This window comes from Alosa pseudoharengus, unplaced genomic scaffold, assembly GCF_046254945.1.
Source record: "Alosa pseudoharengus isolate Yale_2024_CS ecotype anadromous, Long Island Sound unplaced genomic scaffold, YU_APseudo_1.1 YU_APseudo_1.1_scf_17, whole genome shotgun sequence".
In the NCBI taxonomy this organism is placed as follows: domain Eukaryota; kingdom Metazoa; phylum Chordata; class Actinopteri; order Clupeiformes; family Clupeidae; genus Alosa; species Alosa pseudoharengus.
This window is the reverse complement of record NW_027468640.1, coordinates 9217706-9227705: the sequence shown is the minus strand read 5'-3', so window position 1 is coordinate 9227705 and position 10000 is coordinate 9217706. Positions and strand designations below refer to the sequence as shown.

The 10000-nt window shown below is 45.9% G+C and overlaps 1 protein-coding gene and 1 non-coding gene across 2 annotated transcripts in view; both read left to right on the top strand.

Moving 5' to 3' along the window:
• Positions 1 to 10000, top strand: part of LOC143127212 (ADAMTS-like protein 1) — a 217445-nt gene that overhangs the window by 123553 nt on the left and 83892 nt on the right. The window lies entirely within an intron of this gene.
• LOC143128293 (small Cajal body-specific RNA 8) lies at positions 7057 to 7187 on the top strand. The gene has a single exon (XR_012987943.1).

Sequence of the window (10000 nt, the reverse complement as noted above, 5' to 3'; positions counted from 1 at the left end):
TACTATATATACATTGTGCATCATACCCCCACTATATATTGTGCATCATACCCCCACTATATACACCATACCCTCACTATATATTGTGCACCATACTGCATCATTCCCCCACTATATATTGTGCACCATTCCCCCACTATATATTGTGCACCATTCCCCCACTATATATTGTGCATCATACCCACACTATATATTGTGCATCATACCCCCACTATATATTGTGCACCATACCCCCACTATATATTGTGCACCATACCCCCACTATATATTGTGCACCATACTGTACCCCCACTATAGCACCATACCCCCACTATATACTGTGCACCATACTGCATCATACCCCCACTATATATTGTGCATCATACCCCCACTATATACACCATACCCCCACTATATACTGTGCACCATACTGCATCATACCCCCACTATATATTGTGCACCATACCCCCACTATATATTGTGCATCATACCCCCACTATATATTGTGCATCATACCCCCACTATATATTGTGCATCATACCCCCACTATATATTGTGCATCATACCCCCACTATATATTGTGCACCATACCCCCACTATATATTGTGCACCATACTGCATCATACCCCCACTATATATTGTGCATCATACCCCCACTATATATTGTACATCATACCCCCACTATAGCACCATACCCCCACTATATATTGTGCATCATACCCCCACTATATATTGTGCATCATACCCCCACTATATATTGTGCACTATACATGTAACGTTAATGTCCAAGTTGTTATAGAAACTAGCAGACGTTCTGATTTGGTGCTGGTGCCGGACTATGAAAGCCTCCAATTCTGGCAGCAATTAGTTTTTGTCGAGCAACACTTGTCGCCTGGACTGTAAATTGGCCTTTAGGCTTCCCCAAAGGCCCCAAACAATGTCCAGAGTAGTTTAGTAGAAGTGGGCTCTGAAGAACAGTTAGCTACACTCTCACCTCATGGTGATGTTGAAAGTTAGGTTGGCAGCAGTGTGAGAAAGAGGGTGTGTGTGTGTGCGTGTGCGTGTGTGTGTGTGTGTGTGTGTGTGTGTGTGTGTGTGTGAGTGATTTATCAGCGTAGCGTGGCCCAGGAGGGCGTGTGTCTGGTGGATGAGCTTTTCCTCCCAGGAAGCAGCCGCTTGATGGATGAGCTACACACAACACACACTCTCTCTCTCTCTCTTTTTTCTCTTTCTTTCTGATTTATCTCTCGTCTCTCTCTAACCCTCTTGACCTCTTGTCCCTGTATCTATCTCTCTTCCTGATCTATCTCTCTCTCTTCTCCCTTTATCTGTCCCTCTCTACTTCCTCTCCCTCTGTGATCTATTGCTCACCCCTTTCCCTCTTTCCTTCTTTCCGTCTTGTTCTTGTTCTCATCAGATTAGATTAAATTGCATCTTGAAAAAATATTCCAAGAACTTCATTGCATTTTTATACTAGCCTAATAATAGGTATTTTTTGTGGTAGAAATATCGATACCAGTACTGTACAAATATTGATACGGGTACTTTGCACCATATTCAATATCAGCCAATCACATTGTATTTCCTGTCAACCCCTTCCCTGCACTTCCCCTGTTGTGTGATGAAGGCTTGTCCTGGTGTGTGATGGAGGCTTGTCCTGGTGTGTGATGGAGGCTTGTCCTGGTGTGTCATGAAGGCTTCTCCTCGTGTGTGATAGAGGCTTGTCCTGTTGTGTGATGGAGGCTTGTCCTGGTGTGTGATGGAGGCTTGTCTTGTCCTGGTGTGTGATGGAGGCTTGTCCTGGTGTGTGATGGAGGCTTGTCCTGGTGTGTGATGGAGGCTTGTCTTGTCCTGGTGTGTGATGGAGGCTTGTCCTGGTGTGTGATGGAGGCTTGTCTTGTCCTGGTGTGTGATGGAGGCTTGGCTTGTCCTGGTGTGTGATGGAGGCTTGTCCTGGTGTGTGATGGAGGCTTGTCCTGGTGTGTGATGGAGGCTTGTCTTGTCCTGGTGTGTGATGGAGGCTTGTCTTGTCCTGGTGTGTGATGGAGGCTTGTCCTGGTGTGTGATGGAGGCTTGTCTTGTCCTGGTGTGTGATGGAGGCTTGTCCTGGTGTGTGATGGAGGCTTGTCCTGGTGTGTGATGGAGGCTTGTCCTGGTGTGTGATGGAGGCTTGTCTTCTCTGACTCTGCTCTTTCAGGAGCAAGATGAAGGCAGCTAACGCAGGAGCCTTTTGAAAGGTCAGATTTCAGAAAGGCCTCATCGTAGACGAAAACAAGATGACTAAGCAGAACCTGCCAAAGTAATGTGTGTGCGTGTGTGTGTGTGTGTGTGTGCGTGTGTGTGTGTGTGTGTGTGTGTGTGTGTGTGTGTGTATCTTGGATAAGTATGGTTCTCAAAGCATTTGGCATGAGCTGAGCCAAATTATGGATAACGATATTGCCCATGAGTTTTCGGAATTAGCCTCACAGAAAATTAGCTGACAAACCAGACCAGGTTCTGTTTTAGTTACATCGGTGACCTTAATTGGCTGGACTCTGCAAAGGTCCCGCTGCGTTATGCTAGTTCCCCCTGAGAAACGTTCCTGCTGCGTTATGCTAGCGCCCCTCTGAGAAACGTTCCTGTTGTGTTTGTAACGTTCCCCAGGTTCTGTAATCAGCACCGCCAAGCAGTGCCCCTTCGCTAGGAGGCGAGTCAAATGTCACATGCGTCGAGCAAAATCAATTTTTCTGGCTCTGCATGTTCTTTTTTTTCATTCTTTCTTTCTTTTTTGGTTTTCTTTGTCAGATGATTTTTGGCCTGGCGGTTTCTCGCGGTTGCAACTAGATCATGCATGCCCTTCGACATTACCGCGTGGATCGGATGGTTTCTGGCCTAATTGTCTTCACTCTGAGCTCTCGTTGAGCTGCGCGCAGGCATGAGGTTGAGTTGTCCCCCTCAGCATCTCTCCGGGCCAAGCGCTGATTTGAACATGACTACACAAACCGCCGTCATTAAAAAAGCGGATTCTGTTTCGCTGAAACATGGTATTAATGCTAAATAATTCAGCCCAGATGGTCGATTTGCATTAACGCTGCATTTTTTAACTCAGCACGAGGCAAGGCAAGTGAACACTACAAATAAGCAAATAGCAATCGTGCAAAAACAATAACAACCAGCTGGAGTCTAAACCAGAGCTGGAACCCAAAGACTGTCCTCTCTAGATCTGTCCATCTGTTTCATGCTCTCATCATCATGCCGCTTTCTAATCAAAGGAATCTACTCCATTCTGAGTGTGTTTGTGTGTGTGTGTCTGTGTGTATTTGCAGTTCCACATATTACATACTCTGTGTGTGTGTGTGTGTGTGTGTGTGTGTGTGTGTGTGTGTGTGTGTTCCTGATGTTCTCCACGTTCCTGTGGTAGTGTACTAAAGGCCATGTTATATGTCAGTGACTGTGGTAGTGTACTAGAGGCCATGTTATATGTCAGTGACTGTGGTAGTGTACTAGAGGCCATGTTATATGTCAGTGACTGCGGTAGTGTAGTGGAGGCCATGTTATATGTCAGTGACTGCGGTAGTGTACTAGAGGCCATGTTATATGTCAGTGACTGTGGTAGTGTACTAGAGGCCATGTTATATGTCAGTGACTGCGGTAGTGTAGTGGAGGCCATGTTATATGTCAGTGACTGCGGTAGTGTACTAGAGGCCAATTTATATGTCAGTGATTGTGGTATTGTAGTGGTTAAGGAGCTCGGCTAGCATGCAGTTGCCGCAGAAGTCATGGGTTTAATTCCCAACTGTCACCGTTGTGCCCTTGAGCAAGGCATTTAACTGAGTAGCTTCAGGGAGATTGGCCCCTGCAATTGGAATCTGTAGGTCGCTTTGCTAAAGCATCAGCTAAAGGCATAAACACACAGTGAATTGGTTTATATGAAGGTGCAGCACTGTAAGCTTATCCATCCGAGAAAATCTGATGCTAACAGCTTAAAATAAAGGAAATTAATGTATTAACTAATACTCACTGCTAAAACATTTTAGAAAACACAGCGATTTCATGCTGCAACGGACCATTATGCATGGAACACACTTAAGCCAGCTCATTTATTTCCGATGGAGCCAGGTGTGCTGTAGCCGGCGTTGTCGTTAATGTAATTAGTGTCTACACGGACCCGGTCGGGTGTTACACTCAGTGAATCAGCATGTTACGATGTAGAAGCATTTATGTGCGTGAGTTCATTTGTCAAGTATTGGGCAAACAAGATATTCAGTGTCAGAGTGAAGATGTAAGGAGCAGCATATAACAGAAGATGCCGTTACAACACAGCTAACGCTCCAGCGGAAATAAAACCTGGCTAAAGAGCCTTGCGTGGATAAGGTCCACTGCAGCGCTTGTTCACTATGTAAGGAGAGCTTGTCACATGACCACTGGTGTTTCTTATGAGTCTTCTGACCCCAGAGGGCCTGTGTGGTCATGTGGCAGGTCATGTGGCTCATGTGGCAGGTCATGTGGCTTCTGCTAACAGCTGTTTACTGTTGCTTACCTTTCTAGATACTATATTCAGTTATTAGTCCTGGACTTAGTGGTTGTTAACCTAGTTAACCTAAAGTTAACCTAAATATACATTTATCAGTATTATGATATAAACAGAAGTAGACATTGTTTGAGATTTATTTTTTGCTTCAAATGGAACACTTTTTATATTACTTGCAATTCAGAGACCTGAACACAAGATGCCGCCATTTATTTATTTGATCTTTAGTAACCTGAAGAGAGGTCAGTCTGTGCCTCCATACTGTACATGACATGACCACAGCAAAGACAGCTGCAGACAGACACACACACACACACACACACACACACACACACACACACACACACACACACACACACACACACACACACACACACACACACAAATACACACACACACACACACACACACACACACACACACACACAAATACACACACACACAAACACACACACACACACTCTTTTTGATGATTTTTGATAAGTTAATCTTTATTCCAGCTTCAACCTGCCTGCTGTCTGCTCTCATAATGCAAAACAAATTAATTTCTCTTTGGTCTCAGGACAAACCTATGTAACCCACTTAGTGGTTGGTTTCTTATTTCGAGATTAGCACAAGGCACAAGGACACACACACACACACAGACAAACACACACACACACAGCTCTGATATCTTTAATTAAATTCAGCTGGTGTTGGGTTTCTTATGCGTTAGCGGCTTATTGCAATGAATAAAAGAACAGTTTCTGCTCACTGGCACGTTTCCCCCCTAGTGGCTTTCAGATGGTGACCGTCCCCTTTAGAAAACAGATTGATGTCTCAGATTTAGTTACATCGCTTTCTCTTTTGGTGTCATGTCTCTGTTTCACACACTCTCTCTCACACACACACTCTCTCTCTCTCTCTCTCTCTCTCTCTCTCTCTCTCTCACACACACACACACACACACACACACTCTCTCTCACACACACTCTCTCTCTCTCTCTCTCTCACACACACACTCTCTCACACAATCTCTCACTTCACATATTCTGTTCTTGTCTTATAGCTCTTTCTTTCTCTTTCTTTGCCTAGCATAACTCTCTCTCTGTCCTCTCTCATATATATACATATATATATGTGTGTGTGTGTGTGTGTGTGTGTGTGTGTGTGTGTGTGTGTATACCTACCTGTCATCATTGTCTCTATCTCCTCTTCTCTCCCTTGCTACTCTCTCTTTCCTTCTCTCTCCTCTCTTTCTCTCAGTTTTCAATTTGATTCTGCATGTTCTCTTTTCTGCTCTTTTTTCTCTCTCCTCTTCTTTCTTCCTCTCTTCTCCTCCCCTCTTCTTTCTTCTTCTCTCCTCTTTTTCTCCCTTCTTTCCTCTCCTCTCTTCTACTCTTCTCCTCTTCTCCTCTCTTCCTCTCTCATCCTCTCCTCTCCTCTATTCTTCACTTTTCTCCTCTCTCCTCTTCTCTCTCCACTTCTCTCCTCCTCTTCTCCCCTCTTTTCTCCTCCTCTCCTCTCTCCACCCCTCTTCTCTCTCCTCTCCTCCTCTCCTCTCCTCTCCTCCCCTCTTCTCTCTCCTCCCCTCCCCTCGTCCTCTCCTCCCCTCCTCTCTCCTGGAGGGGTCTGCTTCAGGGTGGTCCCTCTTGTGGTGGCCCACCTCCGTGCTCACTCTAACAGCGGAGGGTGCTCCCGTAATTCCCAGGACAGCTCATGGCATTCCCGCAGTGTTCCCGCAGCGTTCCCGTGCCAAGCCGGCGGTCCACCCTGCATCGTTCCCAGAGCCCGTTGTAAAACACCGGGAGGCCGTGTGGTGCATGCCCTCATAATCCACTACATATGAGCCTCTTGTCTACGCTGCCACCCTGTGTGTGTATGTGTGTGTGTGTGTGTGTGTGTGTGTGTGTGTGTGTGTGTCTGTCTGTCTGTGCAAACCCGTGGCCATTAATAAGTAAGTGAATGAATGAATGAACAGTGTAGTCTTTCAAGTAAATCCTTCCCCTTAGTCATTTCCTTTGAACACAGCATATGTATTGAAAGCCAGTCAGTATTTACCCAAAATCCTTTAGCTTTCACCATGTAGTGATATTCTTTCACTCTCCTTTCATCGGCGGAGGTTCTGGGTGGAATGGTACTGGTGCCTCTGGTTCCTGTTGTGGAAGATCACGGACTTGGCTGTCACAGAAGTGCAGAAGTTGGGTAGAGTGCTCGATTAGTAGTTTGTTTCAACAGCTGGAGGCACAAAGGTTCTTTCAAACCCTCACGTTGTCCCCCCCACCACTGTTCACAGTCCAGACCACCTGCCTACAAAGGAGACTAGAAGGAAGCCGATTCGTTCGGAACCGACTCTGGTTGATAACAGGCGTGCGATAGCTCAACAGGTAGAGTAACAGACTACCGCTCCCGAGGTTGCAGGTTCGAATCCCATGAAATCCTAGACCAGTGTCTGAGTGTGTTACTTGCCCACCTGGGAACGAGGTGTTAATGGCAGCCACGTGGGCAATGTGAGCGCATGCTCACCTAATCACCTCTAAGTGAGGTGTGAATGGGAGGCAGATACCTGGGCAGTGCTGAGGTGTGAATGGGAGGCAGATACCTGGGCAGTGCTGAGTTGTGCACTGTCCACCACTGGCCCTCCCTACAGCATCCTTGCTCTCTGATGACCGGGACGAATTGAGTGAAATCGTCACGGACAGATACGGAGCAGACAACATCTTTATGTTTATGTCCATAAAACCATATCCATGGTAGTGTAGTGGTTAAGGAGCTGGGCTAGTGTGCAGTAGCCTAAAACTTGTCGGTTCAATTCCCGGCTTCCACTGTTGTGCACTTAACCCCAAGTTGCTCTGGGGACAATGTGATCCCTTGTAATATAGCTGACATATGTAAGTCGCTTTGGTCAAGAAGTGTCTGGTAAACGTAATATCTTTATTTTGATTCCCTTCCGAAAAGATAACATGGCGTCAGGTCAGTGTCAGTGGAAGCAGTCGGTGTGTTCTGGTGTTCTGGAACCTTCTGTGGAGTTTTATGGGCAGTCATAAAGGCCCACTACATTTGATCCCGATCAGCACTTATCCCACCGCCGGCCCTGACACACATGTGTGTTCCCCTCCACTTCTACCCCTGCGGATGAATAAATCAGGTGTTGCACATATATATGATGTCATCAGAGTGAGACACACATGTGTGTTCCCCTCCACTTCTACCCATGCGATGAATAAATCAGGTGTTGCACATATATATGATGTCATCAGAGTGAGACACACATGTGTGTTCCCCTCCACTTCTACCCATGCGGATGAATAAATCAGGTGTTGCACATATATATGATGTCATCAGAGTGAGACACACATGTGTGTTCCACTCCACTTCTACCCATGCGGATGAATAAATCAGGTGTTGCAAATATATACAGTATGATGTCATCAGAGTGAGACACACATGTGTGTTCCCCTCCACTTCTACCGATGCGGATGAATAAATCAGGTGTTGCAAATATATATGATGTCATCAGAGTGAGACACACATGTGTGTTCCCCTCCACTTCTACCCATGCGGATGAATAGGCGAGTTCGACTTCGGCTGAGTCTGACTTGGTCTGGCTTACTACGTAAACGTGATCTTCAGAGGCTAGCCGGGAGGAGCTACAACAGAGGGCAGCTCATCCCGGACAGAAAGGCTACAGTCTGCCTGACGTGACTCGCGGGAGACATCGCGGGAGATATCGCGGAATGTTGTTTGCAATAAACACAGCAGAACTTTCATTCTTACTCATTAAAATGAGCATGATGACTGACGAAATAAATTCTTATGATGTAGTTTAAATAAACCACTGTTGTCATACAGTTAACAGGCCTGCATTGTAGCACATAAATTCAATATCAAGTGTTTCCCCTATATGTGTGTCTATCTATTTAGCCAACAGCAGAAAATAACAGAATATCCAAACGTTTTCAGTAGGCTAGCCTACCATTGTTGCAGAAATCACGTATAAGAAGGTATCCCTTCGATTTCTGTTTATTTTCGCATATTGTGGAGATGAACATGCGGCATATCATCACTTTGACACTGACTGATGCTATTGTTTCTGTCAACTTTAAATGTCCATTTCACTGTATGTGGGTGTGTGTGTGTGTGTGTGTGTGTGTGTGTGTGTGTGTGTGTGTGTGTGTGTGTGTGTGTGTGTGTGTGTGTGTGTGTGTGGAGTGTATTAGCTTCAAAAGAGCTAACTCTCACACTGCCCTCTCCATTCCCCTCTGGACCACGTGGTTGTGTGATACAGACCTTTGTGTCCTAAATGGAAATTTCCATTTGGCTAAGAGCGCCGCCACTGGGAACAGAGATGCTCCAGTGCAAGAAAACATTTGAACTGATTGTGTGTGTGTGTGTGTGTGTTTGTATGTGTGTATGTGTGTGTGTGTGTGTGTGTTTGTATATGTGTGTGTGTGTGTGTGTGTGTGTGTGTGTGTGTGTGTGTGTTTGTATGTGTGTGTGTGTGTGTGTGTGTGTGTGTGTTTGTGTGTGTGATTGTGTGTTTGTGTGTGTGTGTGTGTTTGTGTCTGTGTGTGTGTGTGTTTGTTTGTGTGTGTGTGTGTGTGTGTGTTTGAGGGTATGCTTGATACGACTCATGAGTACTTTCCCTCAGAACCGGCAGTTACGTGATGCACCGTATAGCTTGTCCTTGGATGTGTGTGTGTGTGTATGTGTGTGTGTGTGTTTGTGTGTGGGGGGTGTGTGTGTGTGTGTGTGTGTGTGGGGGGTGTGTGTGTGTGTGTGTGTGTGTTGGGATGTGAACATTTGTGGTGTGTGTGTGTGTGTATGTATGTGTGTGTGTGTGTGTGTGTTGAGATGTGAACACGTGTGTGTGTGTGTGTATGTGTGTGTGTGTGTGTGTGTGTGTGTGTGTGTGTGTGTGTGTTGAGATGTGAACACGTGTGTGTGTGTGTGAGTGTGTGTGTGTGAGTCTCTGGTTTGTGCCGGCGGCTTCTCGTTTCCCCGGTCTCTCTCTCTCTCTCTCTCTCTCTCCCCCAGCACCCCACATAGTCCACCATGATGTCAGCTGTTTTCCTTTGCCATTATCTTGTGGTCATATTTCTTGGACTTGCGCTCCCTGAAAACTTGGCATATGATTCCACTCACACTCTCCTCCTCCCCGTTCTGATTACCCCCTCCACACACACACACACACACACACACACACACACACACACACACACACACACACACACACCTTTTATGTCCAGCTCAGAGACATCCTCTCTGCTAGTCCAACTAAAAGGGAGGGAGAGAGGGAGAGATGATTAGAAAAAAGGAGAGATGGAGTGAGAGAAAGAGGGAGGAAGGAGGGAGACAAATCAAGAGAGAAGGAAAGAAGTAAGGAAAGAGTGAGAGAAAGAGAAAAGGTGAAAGGTGATAAAAAAGGGGGAGGAGGAGAGAGAGAAAAGGATGAAGAGGTAGAAAGGGGGAAAAGAGAGAGTGAAAGAAAGAGTGTGGTAGAGTGGGAAAGAGAGAGAGGGTGAGAGAATA